Source organism: Dasypus novemcinctus, chromosome 23 (genome assembly GCF_030445035.2).
Source record: "Dasypus novemcinctus isolate mDasNov1 chromosome 23, mDasNov1.1.hap2, whole genome shotgun sequence".
NCBI classification, from domain to species: Eukaryota; Metazoa; Chordata; class Mammalia; order Cingulata; family Dasypodidae; genus Dasypus; species Dasypus novemcinctus.
Window position 1 is genome coordinate 11,533,884 of NC_080695.1, and position 23,472 is coordinate 11,557,355.

At 44.0% G+C, this 23,472-nt stretch overlaps 1 protein-coding gene and 1 non-coding gene across 7 annotated transcripts in view; one reads left to right on the forward strand and one right to left on the reverse strand.

Annotated features, from left to right (window-relative positions):
* The window catches only part of RNF216 (ring finger protein 216), a 204,825-nt gene extending 187,846 nt beyond the window's left edge, over window positions 1-16,979 (reverse strand). For 3 of the 6 annotated variants that reach the window (XM_071211131.1, XM_071211132.1, XM_071211130.1), the window contains exon 1: window positions 16,812-16,938. The gene's annotated coding sequence lies outside the window, so the exon portion shown is untranslated. Of the gene's footprint in view, window positions 1-16,811 lie in introns of all 6 variants that reach the window. The other 3 variants (XM_058285738.1, XM_058285737.1, XM_058285740.2) reach the window with 2 other exon arrangements.
* LOC111763345 (U6 spliceosomal RNA) lies at window positions 7,645-7,751 on the forward strand. The gene has a single exon (XR_002796227.1). It is a non-coding gene; the product is annotated as a U6 spliceosomal RNA (small nuclear RNA).
* Window positions 16,980-23,472: the final 6,493 nt, after the last annotated feature.

Sequence of the window (23,472 nt, forward strand, 5' to 3'; positions counted from 1 at the left end):
AACTGTTACTACCTGTGATTTGGAAATAGCTATTCTTTAAGTTTGTGATGAAGATAAAGTATGAGAAGCCACTTTGCAAATGATAAAATGCCATCAAAACAGGAACTTTGTCATCACAAATCTAAGAAAACTAGATGACAGTTTTTCTACATTCTCTTCCATCTCCTACAACTATCTTTTAAAATATATATATATTTTAAAATTTATCTACCCCCTTATTGTTTGCAGTCACTATCTCCTCTGTGTCCATTTGCTGTGTACTCTGTCTGCTTGTCTTCTCTTTAAGAGGCACTGGGAACTAAACCTGGGTCCTCCCATGTGCAAGAGAGGCGAACAATCACCCGAGCCACCTTAGCTCCCTGGTTTGCTGTGTCTCTCGTTGTCTTTCCTCTTTGTAGCTCTTTTGTTGAGTCATCTTGTTGCGTGAGCTCACCACACCTGCCCACCACCTCAGCTCACCTTCTCCAGGAGGCACTAGAAACCGAACCCAGGACCTCCCATGTGGTATGCTGAAGTCCAATCACTTGAGCCACATCCACTTCCCTACACAACAACCTTAATGATCTTTATTCCCTTCTCTTCTTGGTATGAATGAATCAACACATGGTGGGAGAGAACTCACATTTTAGTAGTCTGTTTTCTCCAAATGTTTATGACTATATCTCATTCACAGCTGCATTCCAAGTCCCTAGTGTTGAATGAATGAATGGCTCCAAAAACCATCTTCCTCTGTCAGGCTGTAGCTGTTCATCATAGTCACATAATCAGAGTCCAGTAACATGGCATAAGGGACAATAATTCGTTTACTAGGATTTTCTTCAGTTAAAAAGTACTGCCCATTATAGACAATAAAGAAAGACAATAAAGGAAGTCAGGGAAAAAAAAAGGAAGAAGGGAACCGCTCATGGTTCTTTCACCCAATTCTCTGGTTTTCAAAATTGCATCTTTTTTTTTTTTAAACTTAGATTACACAAATGTTACATAAAAAATGTAGGGGATTCCCATATGTCTCACTCCCTACCCCTCCCATACTTTCCCATATTAACACCATCCTTCATTAGTGTGGTACATTTGTTACAATTGATGGAATATATATTGGCGCACTGCCACTAAGTGTGGACTATAGTTTACATTATAGTTTAAACTCTCCTCCACACATTTTTCTAAATTATGACAAGATATATAATGTCCTGTATCAATCGCTGCAACATCATTCAGGACAATTCCACTGTCCTGAAAATGCCACCATATTATACCTATTTTTTTTCCTCAAAGATACTTAGGTTACATAAATGTTACATAAAAATAGAGGGGATTCCCATATGCCGTTTCCCACACCTCCCACACTTTTCCACATTAACAACATCCTTCATTAGTGTGGTACATTCATTGCAATTAATGAGCACATTTTGGAGCACTGCCACTAAGCATGGATTTAAGTTTACATTGTAGTTTACACTCTCTCCCACCCAATTCTGTAGGTTATGGCAAGATATATAATGGCCTGTTAGCTATCATTGCAATGTCATTCAGGATAACTCCCAAGTCCCAAAAATACCCCCATATTACACAAAATTGCATCTTTGTCTCCATCTGTAACTACAGCTGGCATCTATAACTTTCCTTATGACCATAATCCTTGTGTCTGTCTCTAACATATTCCATACCTGCGGCTACTAATTTTTCTTCCACATGCTCCTAATATGACACTGCATGGTCTCCGGATTTTGTAGTGTCCCTACTTTCCAGAATAATCTCCATAAATACGCCCATCATTTCTGATTTTGGGGAAATAAAAGATGTTTCACATTTAATGAATTCATCCCTTTGAATATCCCAGGGCAAGGTTAGCAAGGCAGAGCTGGGCACAGGCTGGAAGAAGATGATTTGCCTTGTCATATCAGGCCCCCATGACACCTATTTCTAGCATAGTTTAAAAGTGTCTATAAATGATTATTGCTTTTCACTCAAATACTAGTTTATAATCTTAATCATTCTTTTTCTATGCTTTGTAAGCCTGTACTAATATCTAATTGTCCCCTGCTCCCACCCTGCCTTTCGCTTCCTTACACTTTGCCCGCCTGTTCCTCGTAACCTCCCTGTATTATGGCCCTTCTCAGCAGCAGTTTGTGCTGCTGCCTCCCTCTGCCCCTCCTCCCAGCCACTGTTATCTTCCCCCTCCCAGCCGATCGCTGTTCTCCCCGCCTCATTTCAACCGCCCTCATCCCGTATCCGCCCCGGCACAACCTCGGAAACAACCCCCTCTGCCATCAATGGCTTACGTCATAAACCGCAGGTCCGCCCTTGCCTCTGCAGCCAATCCTCAGCTGCCCCGCGGACATGCCCCTCCCACAACCTCCCCGCCTCCATGACACTATAAAACCTCATGTACTTCCCGAATAAAATCAGACCTGCACATAGACCTCGTCTCCGTGGTTTTTCCTCCATCGAACCGCGCGTCCCCCAAGCCTTGAGCCGCCCGCTGCCGCCCCGGTCAGGCCGTGGCGTAGGCCCGATCCCCGGCAGCGACTCGCCTGCAGTGACCCGCCTGCAGTGCCGCAGCGGAGGACAACATCTAATCAATAATAAATCATTACAAGTTAATAATGGTTACTTCTAAGAAATAAATTTAGAATAGTTATATTTTTTGATTCCTTATATTTTGATTTTCTGTACTAAACTTCTATTAGTTACATTAACTTTAAACATTTTAAATTAAGAACACTTTAAGAGGACAATCAGCAAGATGACAGCAAAGTAAGGAGCTCCTAGAGTCAGCTCATGCCACAGGGCAATTAGTAATCACCCAGAGCTACCTAAAGTACCTGTCTGGGGGCTCCAGGAGACCAGAAAAACGTCCTGCAATATCCTTGAAAGAATGGAAGGAGGAGACTGCCCATATGCAGAGAAGATTCATAAGTAGAGCACTCCACGCCATGGAGGCTGGAGATATTCCGCTGCTGGAATTGGAAGCTCCACTTCCCAAAAACAGAGGAGGAAAAGACAGGAGGACACCAACTTTAGCTACTAATTAGTAAACTCGGCTGGCTAAAGTATAACCCTAAGTACAGCTAAAGTTTGAATCTGTCCAAGTCAGAAAGAGGCCAGTAGCTGCTATTTTAACTCTGCCCCTGGCACAAAGGGAAGCGGGGCTGACTGAAAATCACAGTGCTGGTAGGGACTGGTTTCTTTCCATCCAGATCAGATTGCAGCTCTAGCCTAAACCCCAGCCCCACCTCCGGCAGGGAGGAAGCCGGGGGAACCTGCACCAGCCTCTCCGGGAAAACACAGGCCCTGCCACAGAGGAGGGTGATCATCCTACTCTGGCGGTGCAAGCCGCCCCAGGAGTTATTCTGTGGCCAGAGTTGGAAGCTCCATTTCCCAAAAATAGGGGAGGGATAGACTGTTGGCCACTGACTTCAGCTACTGATTAGTAAACTCAGATGGCTGAAGTATAACCCTAAAAACAGCTAAAGTTTGAACCTGTCCAAGTCGGAAAAACGAGGCCAGTGGCCACCATTTGACTCCGCCCCAGCATGAGGGAAAGCCGGGCTGACAGGAAATCACAGTGAGGGTAGGAACCGGTTTTCTTTCACCCAGACTGGACTGCATCCCTAGCCTAGGCTTCAGTCCCACCTCTAACAGGGAGGAGGCTGGCAGGCCCTGCACCGGCCTCTCCATGTAACTGCAGGCACATTTGGTTGGCACAGACTGAATAGTCAGAGGTCTACTGGGGCAACGGTGGTCATTTTGGACCTGCATGGCATAGACTGCTGCCAACACCCGCAGCTCCATCCCCACCCCAGGAAGAGGAGGAAGGGGCATGAAGCTTCATCAGTCTCTCTGGGCAACTAGTCAAGGTCTGTATGACCTGGATGGTTACCCATGGCTGTGGCTCTGTCCCCTACCCCTGGCAAAGGAGAAAGTTAAGCTTCATTAGTCCCTAGGGCAATGCTGGCAGCTTGAGCCTCCAGAGCTTACAGCACCAACTACATCCTGGCTCCTACTATACAAGAGCAAGGGAGAAAAGGCAAGAAAGCCCTAACCTAAAGAGAGAAACTGTACCCAGAGTAAATACATCTAGTAAGCCAGATGTCAAAATGCCAACAAAAAATTACAATCCACACCAAGAAACAGAAGATATGGTCTAGTTAAAGGAAAAAGGTAAGCCTCCAGATGACAATAAAGGAGTTTAGACAACAAATCCTAAGTGTTCAAACAAATCTCCCTAATAAATTAAACAAGATGTCTAAAGAAATTAAGGATATTTTGTTTTTATTTGTTTTAGATTAAGGATATTAAGACAACATTGGATGAGCACAAAGAAGAATCTGAAAGCATACACAGAAAAATAGCAGATCTTATGGGAATGAAAGGTGCAATAAATGAAATAAAAAATATACTGGAGGGGGACAACCAGCAAGACGGTGGCAGAGTAAGGAGCGCCTAGAGACAGCTTCTGCTACAGGGCAGTTAGTAAATACCCAGACTATTTGGAGCTAACTGAAGCACCTGTTTGGGGGTTTCCAGGAGGCCAGAAGAGCATCCTGCAATGTCCTTGAAGGAATGGAAGATCACCCATCTGCAGTGAAGATCTGTTAGTAGAGTGCTCCACGCCATAGAGGCCGGTGCCCATCCTCCACTGGAGGCACAAGCCACCCGGGGAGCTGTTCTGTGGCTGGAATTGAAAGCTCCACTTCCCAAAAACAGGGGAGGAAGAGATGGTTGGGTACCAACTTTAGTTTCTGATGAGTAAATTCAGTGGGCTAAAGTATAATCCTAAGAACAGCTAAAGTTTGAGTCTGTCCAAGTCAGAAAGAGACCAGGAACTGCCATCTTAACTCTGTGCCTGGCACGAGGGGAAGCGGGGCGGACTGGAAATCACAGTGCTGGTAGGGACCAGTTTCTTTCCATCCAGATAGGACTGCAGCTCTAGCCTAGGCCCTAGCCCCACCTCCAGCAGGGAGGAAGCTGCAGGGACCTGTGCCAGTCTCTCCCGGAAATAACCGGCCAAGCCACAGAGGCAAGTTATTATCCTACTCTGGCAGCACAAGGGGCTGGAATTGGAAGCTCCATTTCCCAAAAACAGGGAAGGGAGGAGACAGTCAGCTGACGATTTCGGCTACTGATTAGTAGGTTTCGGCTGGCTAAGATAAAACCATGGGAACAGCTGGGGTGTGACTCTGTCCAAGTGGTAAAGAGGTCAGTAGTTGCCATTTTGACTCCACCCCCAGCCTGAGGGGACGCTTCGCTGATTGAAAACCAGTGATGGTAGGAACCAGTTTCTTTCACCCATATCTGCCTGCAGCCCTAGGCTAGGCTTATGCCCTGCCTCTGGCAGGGAAGAGGATGGCAGGCCCTGCACCAACCTATCCAGGTAACTGCAGGGACCTTTGGCTGGCACAGACTGAATAATCGGAAGTCTACTAGGGCAACCGTGGTCATCTTGGACCCACACTGCATAGACTGCTGCCCACACCTGCAGCTCCATCTCCGCCCCAGGCAGGGGTGAAAGGGGCGTGAAGCTTCATCAGTCTCTCTGAGCAACTACAGTCTAGGCCTGCACAACTTGGATTATTCCACACAGCTGTGACTCTGTCCCTACCCCTGGCAAAGGAGAAAGTTGGGAGAAGCTTCATCGGTTCCTGGGGCAATGAGGGCAGCTTGAGCCTCCACAGATTATAGCACCAACTATATCCTTGGCTCCCACTGCACAACGAGCAAAGGAGAAAGGGCAGGAAGCCCTAAACTAAAGACAAAAACTGCAGCCAGAATAAATACTCTAATATGCCAGATGCCAAGACACCAACAAAAAATTACAATCCACATCAAGAAACAAGACAATATGGCCCAAATAAAGGAACAAGATAAGCCTCTAGATGACATAAAGGAGTTAAGACAACTAATCACAGATGTTCAAACAAATCTCCTTAATAAATAAATTTATTTAATAAAAACACTGGATGAACACAAAGAATCTGAAAGCATTCATATAAAAATAGCAGATCTTATGGGAATGGGAAGTGCAATAAATGAAAATTTAAAAACATTGGAATTATATAATAGCAGATTTGAGGAGGCAGAAGGACGGACTGGTGAGCTTGAAGAAATGGCCTCTGAAAGTCAACATACAAAAGAACAGGTGAAGAATGGGAAAAAATTGAACAAGGTCTCAGGAACTAAATGACAGCAAAAGGCATGCAAACATACATGGCATGGGTGTCCCACAAGGAGAAGAGAAGGGAAAAGGAGCAGAAGGAATATTTGAAGAAATAATGGTAGAAAATTTCCCAATTCTATTGAAGGACATATATATCCCTGTCCAAGAAGCACAAAGTATTCCTAGCCGAAAAAATCCGAATAGACCAACTCCGAGACACATACTAATCAGAATGTCAAATGCCAAAGACAAAGAGAGAATTCTGAGAAGAGCAAGAGAAATGCAATACATAACATATATGGGATAACCAATAAGATTAAGTGTTGATTTCTCACCAGAAACCATGGAGGCAAGAAGACAGTAGTATGATACATTTAAGATACTATAAGAGAAAAATTTCCAACCAAGAATCTTATATTCAGCAAGATTGTCTTTTAAAAATGAGGGTGAGGTTAGAATATTCAGATAAATGGAAACTAAGAGAATTTCTAAGCAAGAGACCAGATTTTCAGGAAATACTAAAGGATGTGCAAGAGCCTGAAAAGAAAAGACAGAAGAGAAAGGCCTGGAAGAGAGTCTAGAAATTAAGTTTATATCAATAAAAGTAATTAAAGTGTCAAAAGAGTGGTGAATATAAAATATGACAGATAAAACTCAAATAGGAATAAACTTAGCCAATGATGTAAAGGATCTGTATTCAGAAAACTGCAACTAAATATTAAAAGAAATCAAAAAAGTCCTAAATAACAGAAAGAACATTCCATGCTCAGGGACTGGAAGACTAAATATCATTAAGATGTCAATTGTAGTCAAATTGATATATTCAATGCAATCCTGATAAAAAGTCTACCAGTGTTTTAAAAAAAAAATTGAAAGCACTAATACCAAATTTATTTGGAAGGGTAAGGGGTCCTGAATAGTCAGAAACATCATAAAAAGGAAAAGCAAACCCTCATCACCAGACTTTAAATCATATTATCTACCTATAGTGGTAAAAACAACATGACACTGGTATAAAGACAGATACACGATCAATGGAACCAAACTGATAGTTCAGAAACAGACCCTCATATGTATGGTCAACTGATTTTTGACTAGCCTGTCAAACTCACCCAGCTTGGGCAGAACAGTGCATTCAACAAATGGTGCTGAAAGAACTGAGTATCCATAGCCGAAAGAAGGAAAGAAGACCGCTAACTCACACCTTACCCAAAATTAACTCAAAATGGATAAAAAAAACTAAAAATAAAAGAACCATAAAACTTCTGGAAGAAATTGTAGGAAAATAGCTTCAAGACCTGGTGGTAGGTGGTACATTTTTAAAGGAGATAAGAGGAGGACTGAGATGGACTACTGATGTTTAATGTATGTACAAGTTTTAATTAGATTTACTATAAAAGTGTGGAAATGTATAGAGTGGATGGCAACAAATAGTGATTAACAGCTATTTTATAAATGGGGATATGGTTGAAAATGGTAGTCTAATGCTCGTTTCAGCAGCACATATACTAAAATTGGAACGATACAGAGAAGATTAGCATGGCCCCTGCGCAAGGATGACCTGCAAATTCATGAAGCATTCCATATTAAAAAAAAAAAAAAGGTAGTCTAGGTATATAAATGCCAACTGACAGAATGCTAGACAATACTCTAGGAACTGAATAGCACAGTAAACCAAGAGGTGGATGAAAATTGTAGTTGATGATTCAGACCCAAGAGTGTCCTTTGTGAGCTAGAGCAAATGTACATCACAACTGCAGGGTGTTGGGGATGTGGAGAAGCAAGGGAAAAATACCACTAGAGTGATCTATGGACTGTGGTTAGCAATAATAATATTGCTGCACCTATGCCAAAGATGTACTGTGTTGATAATGGGGCAGTATGGAAAATGTGAGCCAAATGTACATTATGGATGTGGTAACAATCAGATGATATTATCTTATCTGTAACAAATGTTCCACCAGAGTATGGTGTGTTGATAGAGGGGGTTGTTTGGGAATTCTGCACACTCAAGATTGTTTTATAAGTTTACAACTTCTGCCATAAAAAACATATTTAAAAAATAATAATAGGGTGGGTTGAGGGAAAACCACAACAAATGTAAGGTAAGGACTATAATTAGTAGTAAGATTTTAACAATATTCTTTCATAATTTGTAACAAATGTCTCATGACAATGCAAGGTGTTGAAGGAGGGTTGATGAATGGGAACCTTGTATGATGTTATGCATGCTTGCTTCCTAAGTTCAGAACTTTTACTATACACTTAATTGTTCATGAATGTTCATATACAAATAATATAAAGTGGATGTGGCTCAACTGACAGAGTGTCCGCCTACCATATGGAGGGTTCAAGGTTCAATCCCCAGGGCCTCCTGACCCATGTGGTGAGCTGGCCCATGTGCCACGAGCAAGGAGTGTCCTGCCACACAGGGGTGCCCCCGAGTAGGGGTGCCCCACACGCAAGGAGTGCGCCCCACAAGGAGAGCCGCCCATGTGAAAAAAGCGCAGCCCAGCCAGGAGTGTCACAACCCACACACAGAGCTGATGCAGGAGGATGATGCAACAAGAGATGCAGTTTCCCAGTGCCGCCGGATAATGCAAGCAGATGCTGAAGAACACACAGCGAATGGACACAGAGAGCAGACAACGGGGGAGGGGGGAATGGGAGAGAAATAAATCTTAAAAAAAAAAAACTTAAAAAAAAAAATGATATAAAGATACTAATAATAGGGTGGGTAGGGGAAAAATATTTTGATTAGTAGTGATATTTTGACAATAATCATTAGTTAAAAAGGTTTAACAACAATGCAAAGTATTGGTGGCAGGGTGAATTATGAGAGTCCTATATGACGTTATATATGTTCTGTAAGTTCACAACTATTACTATATGCTTGTTTATGTATGTTTATGTATGAATGATATACTTCAATAAATTTTAAAAAATACAGGAAGGAAGTGGATGTGGCTCAGGCGACTGGGCTCCCGCCTATAACATGGGAGGTCACTGGTGCGGATCCTGGTGCCTCCTAAAGAAGACAACAAGCTGGTGTGATGGGCAGGCGCAGCAAGACACAAGAAGAAAAACATAATTAGAGCCCCAGGAAAGCAGGCAGCAAAGGTTCCTGGTGCCACCTAAAGACAGCGAGCTGACGCAACAAGAGATGCTGGGAGGAAAAACATAATGCGAGACACAACAAAACAGAAAGTGGAGGTGACTCAAGCAATTAGGCACCTCCCTTCCACATCAGAAGTCCCGGGTTCAGCTCTCAGTGCCTCCTAAAGAAACAAGGAAGATGAATAGACACACTAAGTGAAAAAACAACAAGGGGTGGGAAAAAATAAATCTTAAAAAAAATACACTGGAATCATATAATAGTGGATTTGAGGAGGCAGAAAAAAGGATCAGTAAGCTTGATGAAAAGGCCTCCAAAAGCGAACATACAAAGGAATAGCTGAAGCACAACATACTTCCATCTGAATAAATCAGAAAAGACCAACTCTGAGACACATACTAATCAAAATGTCAAATGCCAAAGACGAAGAGAATTCTGAGGGCAGCAAGAGAAAAGCAATGCAGAACATATAAAGGATACCCAATGGGAAGACAAATAAATAAAATAAATCTTAAAAAAAAAAAAAAAAAGATTAAGTGCTGATTTCTCATCAGAAACCATGGAAGAAGACAGTAGTATACTTAATGTACTGAAAGAGAAAAACTTCCAGGAAAGAATCTTATATTCAGCAAGATTGTCTTTCAAAAATGAAGGTGAGTTTAGAATATTCACAGATAAAAAAGAAACAGAGTTTGTAACCAAGAGACCAGCTTTGCAAGAAATATTAAAGGGTATGCTACAGTCTAAAAACACAAGACAGGAATGAAAGAGGCTTGGAAGGGAGTCTGGAAATGAAGATAATATCAGTAAAATTAGTAAAAGCCTCAAAAAGAGAGGTGAAAATAAAATATGACAGATAAAACCCAAAGGTCAAAGTGGGTGAAATAAGAACTGCCTTTACAGTAATAACATTCAATGTTAATGGATTAAACTCCCCAATCAAAAGACACACACTGGCAGAATGGATAAGAATGTACGAACCACCTGTATGCTGTCTATAAGAGACTCACCTTAGACCCAAGGATACCAAGATTGAAAATGAAAGACTGGAAAAAGATACTCTACACATTCAGTAACCAAGGGGGGAAAAAAAAGCCAGAGTACCTGTACTTATATTAGATACACTAGACTTTAAAAAGACACTAGTAATGTTCAATCTGAGGAGGAAGTGGGGAGAAAAAAATCTACTTAAAATAGCGACTAAAATAATCAAATATTTAAGAGTACTTAGGGAAGCAGATATGGCTCAAGTGATTGGGCTTCAACCTGCCACATGGGAGGACCCAGGTTCGATCCCTGGGGGCTCCTGGTAAAAGGAGGGCGTGCCCATGCGATTGCCCGTGTGGCAAGCCTAGTGCCCATGCGACAAGCCAGCACCCATGCAAGTGAGTCACACAGCAAGATGATGACACAACAAAACAGAGACAAAGGGGAGAGTCAAGGCGACGTGCAACAGAAACCAGGAACTGAGGTGATGCAAGTGAAAGGGAACCTCTCTCCACATCAGAGGCCCCCAGGATCGAACCCCAGTAAACCCTAGAGGAGAAAAACGAGAAGACAAAAAAAAGAGAAACAGATACAGAAGATCACACAGCAAATGGACACAGACAGCAAAAAACAGCAGGGTGGGCAGGAGGAGGGAAAAAAAGAGTAAACTTAACCAACAATGTAAAGCACTTGTATTCAGAAAACTACAACTCATTGTTAAAATAATTTTTAAAAAAAAGATAGGAAGCAGATGTGGCTCAAGCAATTGGACTCCCAACTACCATACAGGAGGTTCAGGGTTCGGAGACCTAGGGCCTTCTGGTGAGGGCAAGCTGGCCCATGTGGCAACATGGCACGCGGAGTGCTGGTCCATGAGGAGAGCTGGTGTAGCATGATGATGCAACAAAGAGACACAGAGGAGAGACAGTAAGAGACGCAGCAGACCAGGGAGCTGAGATGGCACAAGAGAATGACTGCCTCTCCCCCACTCTGGAAGGTCCCAGGATCGGTTCCCAGAGCTGCCTAATGAGAATACAGGCAGACACAGAAGAACACACAGTGAATGGACACAGAGAGCAGACAATGGAGGGAGGGGGGAGAAATAAATAAATAAATCTTTAAAAAAATAAAGTAAAATAAAGACCTAAATAATTGGAAGAAGACTCTATGCTCACGGATTGGAAAACTAAATATCATTAAGATGTCAATTCTACCCAAATTGATATAAAGGTTCAATGCAATCCTGATAGAAATTCCACCAGCAGTTTTTAAGTAAATGGAAAACATGATTATCAAATTTATTTGGAAGGGTAAGGAGTCCCAAATAGCCAGAAACATCTTAAAAGGGAAAAGTGAAGTTGGAGGACTCTCACTTTCAGACTTGAAATCTTATTACCTAGCTACAGTGGTAAAAACAGTATGATACTGGCATAAAGACAGACATATAGACCAAGTGAACCAAACTGATGGTTAAGAAACAGACCCTCACATCTTTGGTCAAGTGGTATTTGACAAGCCTATCAAACCCACCCAGCTTGGTCAGAACCATCTATTCAATAAATGGTGCTGAGAGAACTGGATATCCATAGCTGAAAGAAGGAAAGAGGACCCCTGTCTCACACCTTACCCGAAAATTAAGTCAAAATGGATCAAAAATGTAAATATAAAAAAGCAAGAAGCATAAAGCTTCTAAAAGAAAATGTAGTAAAAATATCTTCAAGATCTGGTGGGAGGTGGCAGATTCTTAAAGGAGGTAAGATGAGGACTGAGATGGACTACTGATGTTTAATGTACATAGAAGTTTTAGTTAACTTTATTGTAAAAGTGCAAAAATGTATGGAGTTGATGGTAACAACATTACAGTGAATAACAGCTAGTTTATAAATTGGAATGTGGCTGAAAAGGGTAGTCTAGGGATGTAAATGCCAAATGAAAGAAAGCTAGAGAATCTAGGGATTGAGTAACACAGTAAACCCAGACATGGATGAGAACTGTGGTTGATGGTACAGATTCGAGTATCCTTTGTGAGCTAGAACAGATGTATTATCACTATTGCAGGGTGGTGGGAATGTAGAGAAGCAGGAAGAATACAACTGACTGGCCAATGGACTGTGGTTAACAGCAATACTGTATTATTCATGCATCTAAACCAAAGATTATGTTGATAATGGCAGAGTATGGAAAAACTATGCCAAATGTATGCTATGGGCAACTCACCTGTAGCATGCCCACAGTCCATGTCTAGGACTGTGTACTCTTCTCTTGTTTCTTAATAAACTCTTTACTCCCTTGCCTTAAAAAAAAAAAAAAAATTGTACGCTATGGACCTGGTAATAGTTTGGTGATATCTCATAATCTGCAACAAAGGTTCCACCACAGTGTGGTGTATTGATAGACGGGTATTGTATGGGAATCCTGCATATGTATGATTATTTTCTAAGTTTACAACTTCTGTCATAAAAATATATTTAAAAAATAATACGGTAGGCTAGGGGAAAATACACCAAATGTAAGATAAGGACTATAGTTAGTAGTAAGATTTTGATGATATTCTTCCATCATTTGTAACAAATGTCTCACAATGATGTAAGGTGTTGGTAGTGGATTGATGTATGGGACCCTGTATGATGTTATGCATGTTTGCTTTGTAAGTTCACAACTCTTACTATACTTCTTGTTTATATATGTTCATATATAAATGAAATAATAATAACAACAACAACAGGGTAGGTTGGAGGGAAAATACACCAAATATAAGATACTTTGGTTGGTAGTAATATTTTGAGTATGCTCTTTAATCATTAGTTAAAAATGTTTCACAACATTGCAAGGTATTGTTGGTAGGATGAGGTATGACATCCCTGTATGATGTTACATGTTTGTTTTGTAAGTTTACAACTATTGCTATACATTTATTGTTTATGTATGTTTATGTATCCGATATACTTCAATAAATTAAAAAATACACACATCAAAATAATTCAGCAAATATTTATTGTGGGCCCACCAAAGAGTAAAAAGAATTTGTGCTATGAATCACAGGGCATATATACAAAGAAAACACAACATGGATCTTGCCTCAAAGGACCTGGAATGCCATCAGTGGGAAAAAAAATATGCAGGCAACTAACCAACTAACCACACTACAAAGTATAAAGTCATTAGGGCAATAAAGTGCTATGACAGTTTCAGACAGAGATTCTTTTCAGTTGGCGGAGGGCAAGTAGACAGGGAAGGTTTAGGAGCAAAGGCAGTATTTGTGCTAAGATTTAAATGATAACTAGGATTTGAAGAGATGAGAATGGAAAAGAATGCTCCACAAGGAGAAAAACAGAAACAAAAAATGAGACATGAGAAGTTTATATGGGGCCCAGTTTGGCAAGATGACATGCAGAATAAGGTGAGATGAGTGAGGCAAAATTGCTGGAAAGGTATGGTGAAGGCCTTGAATGTTTACTAAGGAGCTTGTGGCAGATTAAGGATGGCCACAAATCCTTGCACACTTTTCCCATTGGAAGGTATGGTTTATTTTCCCTCCTTTAGAATCTAGGCTGGCCTATAACTACTTTAACAAATAGGCAGAAGTGAAAGCTGTGCTAGTTCCAGCCTTAAACTTTAAGAGGCCAGCAGCTTCCACCCAGGGTTCCTAGGCCCTGGGCCTCCAGGTAAGAAGTCTGACTACCCTACTGGAGAGATATGCAGAGAGGCCCTGAGACTACATGGGAAGGGAAAGGGCCAGTTGAGCCCAGCTTTCCAGCCCTCTGATAAGGCACCTGAGTGAAGAAGGCATCTTGGGAGTAGATTCTCCAGCCCCAGCTACCTCTACTGATACCACGTGAATCTGAGAAAAATGGCTCAATTGCACCTTTCCTGATATCCTGATTCACAAAATTGTCAACAAAATAAAAGTGCTTTAAACCATTAAGTTTTGGGGGTGGAATGTTCTGCATCAATAGATAATTGAAATGGAAAGCAAACTTTATTTTCTTACCAGGTGGAAAAAATGCAAAGAGAGTTGTTCCTTAGGAAAACCAATCAGGTACAATGTGTAAGACAAAGTGTAGGAGACGTCTGGTAGCAGGAAATAAGAATCAGTGAAGTCTGAACTAGAAGTAATAGTGGGAAGGGGAAGGAAAAAAGATACAACATACTGATGGCAGAGTTAAGATCCAATGGGATTTTGCACATAATTGGCTATCATGGCAAGAGGATGAAGGGAATCAAAGCTGACCTAGATGTTGAGATTGAGTGACTGGAGGATGGTGATACTATTAAAAAAGAACAAGGCAGATGATGAATTCAGAATAAGAAAATGCAATGAGGTATTAATTTTTAATGTGTAGACAAAATGAAATAACTAGAGTAAAATAGCTTTCATAATTACAGATGTAATTATGCAAACTCTTAGTCTGTAGTTTAGGCAAAGTTTAAAAGAGTTCTTGTAATCATTTTACCAGTGTCTTTCTACAAAAATTAAATTCCAAATCTTCAGGTGGCAGGCTAGAGTTTAATATATAACATTAAGATTTTCCTCAATAGTCAACTGGAAATTGGGTCAGAAACTGGGACAATTAAGTGAGCACATCCTCAGGGGACAGGAGACAATGCTTTCAACCATTGTGTATTAAAATGGAATCCTGTGTGAACTCATGGCACCTTGCCCCTTCTTCACCAAGTACTCCACCCCATGGCACATTTTCACAGAGCAGTGAGAGATTTTTGTATTTTTATTTAAATTTTTATTTTTTTAAACTACAAATTTCATCATGGCAGAACCAAAACTCTTACCATAGCCTACAAAATGCTGTATCATATGACCCTTGCTGACATAGCTAGCCTCATCCCATACTTTTTTTCCCCTAGTCACCATTCTCAATGGCAGTGGCTGAGTTCTTCGAAAATGCTATACTCCTTTCTTCCACGTCAGGCTCTCCTCTCTGGCTGGATTCTTCTTCCTCATTGCCTCTCTTTGCCTAACTCTTCAGTTCTTTATCCTAAACGTCACTTCCTCAGAGTAAAACCTGTCCTGACTATCTCCTGGACTAGTAACCCCAGTATTCATTCATACAACATCCCTCACGTCTTCAAAGTACTCACGACAATAATTATACAGCTGTTTAGAATACTATTCTTAATATCTGTGTCTTCTGCTAAACTTAAGTTCCCCAAAAAAAGGACCCTGCATCTTACTCATTCTCATAGTCCCAGAAAATAGCACACTGCCCGGCAGATGCTCCAGAAAAGCTTTTTGAATAAATAATATTCTTTGGAATAGCAGGATAATTGGAAGTATGAACTCTGGAACGAAAGACAGTTCAAGTCCCAGTTCTGTCCCTTACAAGCTGCATGACTAGTAAGTTATTTCTCAGAGCCTCAGTTCATTGAGAGGATTAAAGGAGCTAATATAAGGAAAATGCCTGTAACTGTGTCTGACAGAGAGTTGGTCCCATATGTTTTCCGCTATTATTAGTAACAATGAAGGTCAGGTGTTAAATGTAGTTACTGAAGTCCACAAAGATTTTAATGTGGCCTAAAATATAATAAACACTGACAGTAAGTCATGTAACAGTCAGCAAACACAGGCTTTCTCACCTATCCTATTTCATAAATCTCCAGTCTCCGGGATTCATATCTCAACTTCCTTTATTCGCTTTCTCCAGTGTGCTGCAAGGCTTCTCTTTCATTAGATGCTGATAGCCTTTCGGATAAAAATCTAAAGCCTCTACTTAAAAAAAAATCTGGCCACAAGCTCTCCAGCCATTCCTTCAAATTCACCACCACTCCCTTTCCCCAGCCACAAGTTATTTATACAAAGAAAAAGAAGCAAAGCAAGGCAATTTCATAGCTGCTCTCCTTCAGGCAAGCTAAGTTGAGGCCTCTCAGAAACTCTTTCCCATCCTCTCCCCGCAGGGTTCCTGGGTGATTTACATCTGAATCCCCAGCCCAAAAGTTCTGGAAAACTGTTCAACATAGTATTCCCGCCTCCTCTCAGAGGAAACACCTGTCTTGTTTTGCTGCCCGCGCTAGGTACATGCGAGGCGCTCCAGAAACAAGGGTTTTGAATGAACTACGGTGGAACGGAGTCAGAGTCGCCAGCTTTCACGAAAAGTCACACCTTCCAGTGCGGAGTGGGAAAGGTCTGGGCTCCGGAGGGCTGGAGTTCAAAGTCACCATCCAGCTGCCTCGGCTGGCTCCGGCCGCGGTCAGAGGCACAGAGCCCACCTCCCGCGGCGGCTGCAGGCCAGCGGAGGGAAATGACACCGAACGAACTCGTGCTGGAGGTGCTCTCGCCCCGGCGTGCAAGGCCGCGGGGTCGCGCCGCTGAACTTCCCCAAGTGGCGGGAGCGGAGGGAGGCTGTCCCTGGCCGGTGCCCTTTGTGGCTCCCCCTCGCCGCGGGACTCCGCTCTGGGCCGCCCGGGCCGGGCCCCCTCAGCGTCCCTCACGGGCGAGGCTTCCCCCGCCCCCACCCCGGGGCTTCAGGGAAGCGCCGGGCAGGGGGTCCCCCCACTCGCCTCACGGAGCCGGACGCCACCCCAGTCGCCACTTACTCGCCACTCGGCTCGCGGAGCCCGTTCGGCGGCCTCCAGCAACGCAGCTTTTAGTTCCCGCAGCCGCCGCCAACAGCGTCGTCGCCTTCGCTGAGGCCGCCGCTCGCTCCTTCCGGCTCGGCCGCGGCGTCACCTCGCGCCTGCGCACAGCGCCCCCTCCCGACTAATGACAGGAAGAACCATAGAGCGACGCCGGGTGCTAGGGAGGAGGGACTGGGGAGGCCGACCATAGAGAGCGACGCCTCGCTCCCCTCCGTCCCGCTCGCCGCCCACCGAGCCTTGACTCCCCCATTAGGCGGGAGGACAAAAGGACCTGAGACCCTTCCCCTCGGGAGGGGTTACTGCCACCCTGGAGCTGACAGGGCTGTGGGGGCAGGTGGCCACGGAAATTGACGGCATAGCCATTTATTTAAATGCCTTGTTGCCTTGGGTAAGTCATTCCTTCACCCAGCAAATATTTTCCGAGGGTTCCTGTACACCAGGCACTGTTCTAGGAATTGAAGATTCCTACGTGAAGAGGGTCGCTGTTCTCATGAAGCATAAGTTTTAGTTAGCAAGTCAACAACTCCGAAGTGAGCTACCGCAGTAACTCATGAGCCAACGAACGAACCAGAATACTGGCTCGGGCAGTAAGTGCTCAGGCAAAAGTAGTAGGAGAGAAAAAGAAATCAGGGAAAGGGATAGAGCGTGGTAAGGAGAGAGAGGGTGATCAGAGGAGGTTTTTCCTAAGGAGGGGACATTTGATCAGAAAGCTGAATGAATGAAGTCAGCGAGTCAGCTCTGGGGCCCCCCTCCAGGAGGAACCTTCCAAGCAGGGTAGAGGAAGAGCAAAATGCCCGGGTGTGTCTGAGAAGCAGCAAGGACGCCGGTGTTGCTGCAGTGCAGTGAGTGAGAACAAAAGTGGTAAGAAGTGAGGTTGGCAAGAGAGTCAGGGCCAAAGCATAGAGGTTGTCTTAAGAAGGGATCTGGATTATTTTCTAAGCGTGATGGGAAGCTACTGGAGAATGGGGAGCAGGATGCGAGTCTATCTGCTTATGTTTTCAAAGCTCACGCTGTGGCTGTGTGGAGAATGGGCTATCAAGAGGTAGGAACACAACCCAGAAGGCCAGCCAGGAAGCTGCTGCAGTAGTCCACAGCAATGGTGCCTTGGACCCATGTGATCAGGGCAGAACAGTACCGTCAGATGAGGAGTTTTTTCAAAGGTAGAGTAGAGGGGATTTGCAGATGACATAGATGTCAAGGACAACTGTGATATTTTTGACCTGAGCAACTGGGTGGATGGTGTTTCCATTCACAAAGATGGGGAAAAAAGCAGAATGGAGTAGGGGAATGGAGTTCACTCAGGGGTAGGGAGAAGTGAGCAAGTATTGGCTGTCAATCAGACATTCTAGTAGAGCTGTAAAGTAGGCAATTAGATACGTTTATCTGTAGTTTACAGGAAGACTCAGGCTAGTTAAATTGGGAGTCACTAACATAGATAATATTGAAAGTCATGGGGCTGGAAACGTTTATAGCAAGGAAATGAATGTAGATACAGGAGAAAGGACAGCTGAAGACTGAGCCCAGGGTCATTCAGCATTTAGAGTTTAGGAATTGGATGCTGAGAAGAGGTGTGCTATCCCAGAAGCCATGGAAAGAAAGTGTTCTGAGGAGAAAGAAGCCAAATGCTGCTCAGAAATGCAATTAAATGGATTTTTTTTTGTTATATCATCTTGCTATGTCAGCTCTCCATGTGGGTGGCGCCACTCCTGGGCAGGCTGCACTTTTTTTCATGCAGGGTGGCTCTCCTTATGGGGCGCACTCCTTGTGCTTGGGGCACCCCCACACAGGACACCCCTTCGTGGCACGGCACTCCTTGGTGCTGCAGCTCTGCGCGTGGGCCAGCTCACCACACGGGTCAGGAGGCCTGGGGTTTGAACCCTGGACCCTCCCATATGGTAGGCGGACGCTCTATCCATTGAGCCACATCCGCTTCCCATTAAATGGAATTGATCTTAATGAAACGAGGAGGAACATTAGCTGAGAATGAGATCAGGAAGTGGGTCTTGGGGGTTCGTGGAGTAAAGAGTGGCAAGTGAAATGACCAGCAGAATAGAGTAGGCTTACTGGACTGAGATTTTGGGGATCATAACTTTAGAGACGAAGAAGCATGGATATGAAGTTTTCTCCAGCCACCTGCTCAGATGCAGAGGAAGGGAGCTGGGGAGAGAGGAGGGGTAACCGGCAAAGAGAAGGATGCTCCTGATGGTGCAGGGGCTGGGAATGATCAAGTCTAGGATGTGGCAGTGAGAGTGGGAGGCTGAGGCAGAGGAGGTCGAGATCATTGATGGGAAGGTGTCAAGAAGCTAACAGCGGGAAACGGACTTTGGCCCAGTGGTTAGGGCGTCCGTCTACCACATGGGAGGTCCGCGGTTCGAACCCCGGGCCTCCTTGACCCGTGTGGAGCTGGCCATTATTTATTTAATTTCCCGCCCTCCCCTGGTTGTCTGTTCTTGGTGTCTATTTGCTACGTCTTGTTTCTTTGTCCGCTTCTGTTGTCGTCAGCAGCACGGGAAGTGTGGGCGGCGCCATTCCTGGGCAGGCTGCTCTTTCTTTTTCACGCTGGGCGGCTTTCCTCACGGGCGCACTCCTTGCGCTTGGGGCTCCCCCACGCGGGGGACACCCTTGCATGGCACGGCACTCCTTGCACGCATCAGCGCTGCGCATGGCCAGCTCCACACGGGTCAAGGAGGCCGGGGGTTTGAACCGCGGACCTCCCATATGGTAGACGGACACCCTAACCACTGGGCCAAAGTCCGTTTCCCTAAGTAGTATTCTATTATATGAATATGCCACAATTTGTTTATCTGTTCACTAACTGATGGACATTGGGTGATTTCCAGGTTGGGGCTATTATGAAAAAGCATTCCTTGTACAAGTTTTGAGGTGGAAATGTTATTAATTTCTCTAGGAGTGGAATTGCTGGTTTATATAGTAAAGATTAAACTGTTTTCCACAGTGGTTGTACCATTTTACTTTCCCATTGGCAATGAGCAAGAGTCTCAGTTGCTCTCCATCCTTGTCAGCAGTTTGTATTGTTAGTCTTTATAATTTTATCCATCGCAATGGATATGTAGCGGTATATCATTGTAGTTTTAATGTGGATTTCCCTGTTGACTAATGATTAGTATATATTCTTGTGCTTCTCGGTGTTTTGTATATCTTTTGTGAAATGTCTATTCACATTTTTCAACCATTTTAAAAATTGAGTTGTCTTTGTCTTTATTATTGCATGAAGGAGCTACACTAGTCCAAGTTAAAAGCGGACCCCAAATGGTACATTATACAAGCTGTGACATTTTAAAATTTGTGCAAGGGACAAAAGGGAAGTTTTCTACTCATTGCAAGAAAATCCTTACTTAAGCTTCAGTGAGCCACAAGCTCTTAAAACCCAGGACCCTTGAGCTGGTCATCCCGAGCCAGTCCAGTCTCTACAAGGAACTGGCATATGTTCTTGTGCCAGTCACCCTGTGCTGAATCACTTTTCCAAATTCCGGATGCTCAATTACAGTACCACTGCAGGCAAACGTCTTTTTAAAAACACCTTCACTAGTTTCTTTTTATCGTAATCATCAGCTATCCCTTGGACAGTGGCGAGGGTCTCCCTGCCGTTTCTCTCTGGAATCCTCAGTTGCAGCAGGAAGTGGGTCATCACTCTTACTTGCATCACCAAAGAAGTCGAAAGAGTGGAGGTTCTGGATGGTGAGCATTTGATACGCTTCCTTTTCCTTGGTGGAAATGGCCTGCAGCAGGTGGTGGGGAGAGGAGGCCAGCAGGGGGGACAGAGGGTCAGGAAGAGAAGGGGCTCGGGGGGAGACTGCTGAGTCCTTGGTGGTGGTCCTATGACTACTGCCTAATTTATTTTTATATTTCAGATTTAAATCCTTAGATATATGTGTTGCATAAATTTTTTCTCAGTCTGTGTGGGATTTGTTTTTTTTTTAGATTTATTTATTTACCCCTCTCCCATTGTCTGTTTTCTGTGTCCATTTGTTGTGTGTTCTTCTGTGTCTGCTTGTCTTCTCTTTAGGTGGTACCGGGAATCAATCCTGGGACCTTATGGAGTGAGAGAGAGGTGCTCAATCTCTTGTGCCACCTCTGCTGCATCTCTTATTGTCTCTTCTCTGGGTTTCTTTTTGTTGCATCATCTTGCTGCACTAGCATGCCTGCATGGGCCAGCACTCCTGTGTGGGCCAGCACTCCACTCGGGCCAGCTCACCGCACAGGCCAGCTTGCCTTCACCAGGAGGCCTCAGGAATCAAACTCTGGACCTTCCATATGGTAGATGGGAGTCCAATCACTTGAGCCACATCCTCTTCCCTGGATTGCCTTTTCATTTTCTTAATGAAATCTTTTGAAGAGCAGAAGTTTTTAATTTTTATGGATTTTTTTTTTCTTTTATGGTTTGTGCTTTTTATTCCCTAAGAAACCTTAGCCTTTCTCCAGGTCATGAAGAAGTTCAATTTTGTTTTCTTCTAGAAAATTTATAGTTCTAGGTTTTACATTAAGATCTATGATCCATTTTGAGTCAGTATTTGTGTATGATGCAAGAGGAAAGTCAAAGTTGATGTCTTCGTTTAACTAGTAGATGGTATTAAGAGTTAGCTCTTTTCATGCCTGCTAGTTACTTCATCTCTTTCATTTCTGGGTCTGTTTCTATTGACTGATTTTTCTCCTGTTATTCCCCTTTTTTCCTTCATAGCCCATTGACAATTTGTAGTTATATATACATAAGTGTGATCATTCAAATAATGCTTTCTCCTCCACCAGTGGTAAACCACATGAGGACAGGGACTGAGTCTGTTTTTTTATTGTCTCTCTTTATTCTTCCCTTAGTACTTGGCACAATGCCTGGAACATAGAGACATTCAGTAATTATTTGCTGAGTAACTATAGTAAAAATCGCATCAATATATAATCATAGATGTAGCCAGGGGACTGTGGCGACACAGAGAAGAGACCATCTGTTATTCCTGGGAGATGGGTAATGGGAAAGTACCAAGAGACTAAGGCCAGCCTTGAACATTTTTTCCTAAAGATTTATTTATTTATTTCTCTCCCCTTCCCTGACCTCCCCCCCTCCCCAGTTGTCTGCTTTCTGTGTTCATTCACCACGTGTTCTTCTGTGACCATTTGTATTCTTGTCAGCGGCACCCGGAATCTGTGTCTCATTTTGTTGTGTCATCTTGCTGTGTCAGCTCTCCGTGTGTGTAGTGCCATTCCTGGGCAGGCTGTACTTTTTTCACACGTGGCGGCTCTCCTTACAGGGCACACTCCTTGTACATGGGGCTCCCCTACGTAGGGGACACCCCTGCGTGGCATGGCACTCCCTGCGCGCATCAGCACTGCGTGTGGACCAGCTCATCACATGGGTTTGAACCCCGGGTCTGAACCCTGGACCTCCCATGTGGTAGGTGAACGCCCTATCCGTTGGGACAAATCTGCTTCCCTGAACATATTCTTGAGGGAGGATCAGCAGCTTACTGGGTGAAGAGAGTGGGCTGGGGGAAGAAGAGGAGAGGGTGAAAGAGAAAGTAGAGGAGGACTGTTTTTCAGGCCAGGGCTGCTCAAAAGCAAAGGCCTGGAGATGAGAAGCACTGGGGTGTATAGAGCATCTACAAGCTTCTGAAGTAGAAGCAGGGAGTGGGTATGGGGTGGAGTAGGAGGAGGGGAGGGAGGCAGAGGAAGAGAAAAGGCTGAAACCAAATCCCAACAGGCTTTGAGTGCCAGGCTAGGAAATGTGGAAGGGCTGAAGTCAATGGACATATGCAGGGTTCCTTTAATAATAATTTGAAAAATCTGGAGAATTTGTCTATTTAATAACAGCAGAGGTAATCCAGGCAAGCCTGCTGCTGAAGACAATGAAAATAATCTGCACGCAACAAATAAACCAAGTTCTTAAAATTGTCAAAGAACTAACAAGAACTAAGTCAGATACGCGGGGCCGTTTTAGCCTGGGGGGGACTGGCTCTGTCCTAAGGGGGCTTCTGAGGGCTCGATGGGACTGGGCAACAGCCTGGGAAACTGGAGGGATGGGCTGTCTTGCATCAAACTTGGGCACAGAAGGAGCTTCCACTTTTGGGGATAAGACCCTGAGTTCTGTTTGGGACATTTTGAGTTTGAGATCCTCACCCCAGATGCTCACCTAGGCATGTTAATCCCCTCTCCTGGGCAGAGGGGGCACAGAAGGGGCTGCATTTGTGGAGCCTGGTTATCAGCCTTCCTCCAAGGTCCAGTTTTACCTCCTGCGTCTGCACCTTTACCTTGAACTCAGGGTAGAGACTTTGGCTTTTTGACTCTGCTGCACTCCTCATTATGGGCCTCTCACCCCTCTTGGAAAGCAGCCCATGAGCAACCAGTCCTCTTCTATAAAAACTGGACATTCTTCTCTGCTTTCTGGTGGCTCATCTTTAGCCTCAACTTGTTTCTTCCCCATGCTCCCCCAGATGGCTCCCCCAACTGTCTGCTCGTTGTGTCCACTCGTCTTCTTTAGAAGCACCAGGAACCAAACCTGGGACCTTCCATGTGGGAGGTGGCACTCAACCACTCCCAGCTCATTGCGCCAGCTCAAACCCAGGACCTCCCATGTAGGAGGCAGGTGCCCAACCACTTGAGCCACATC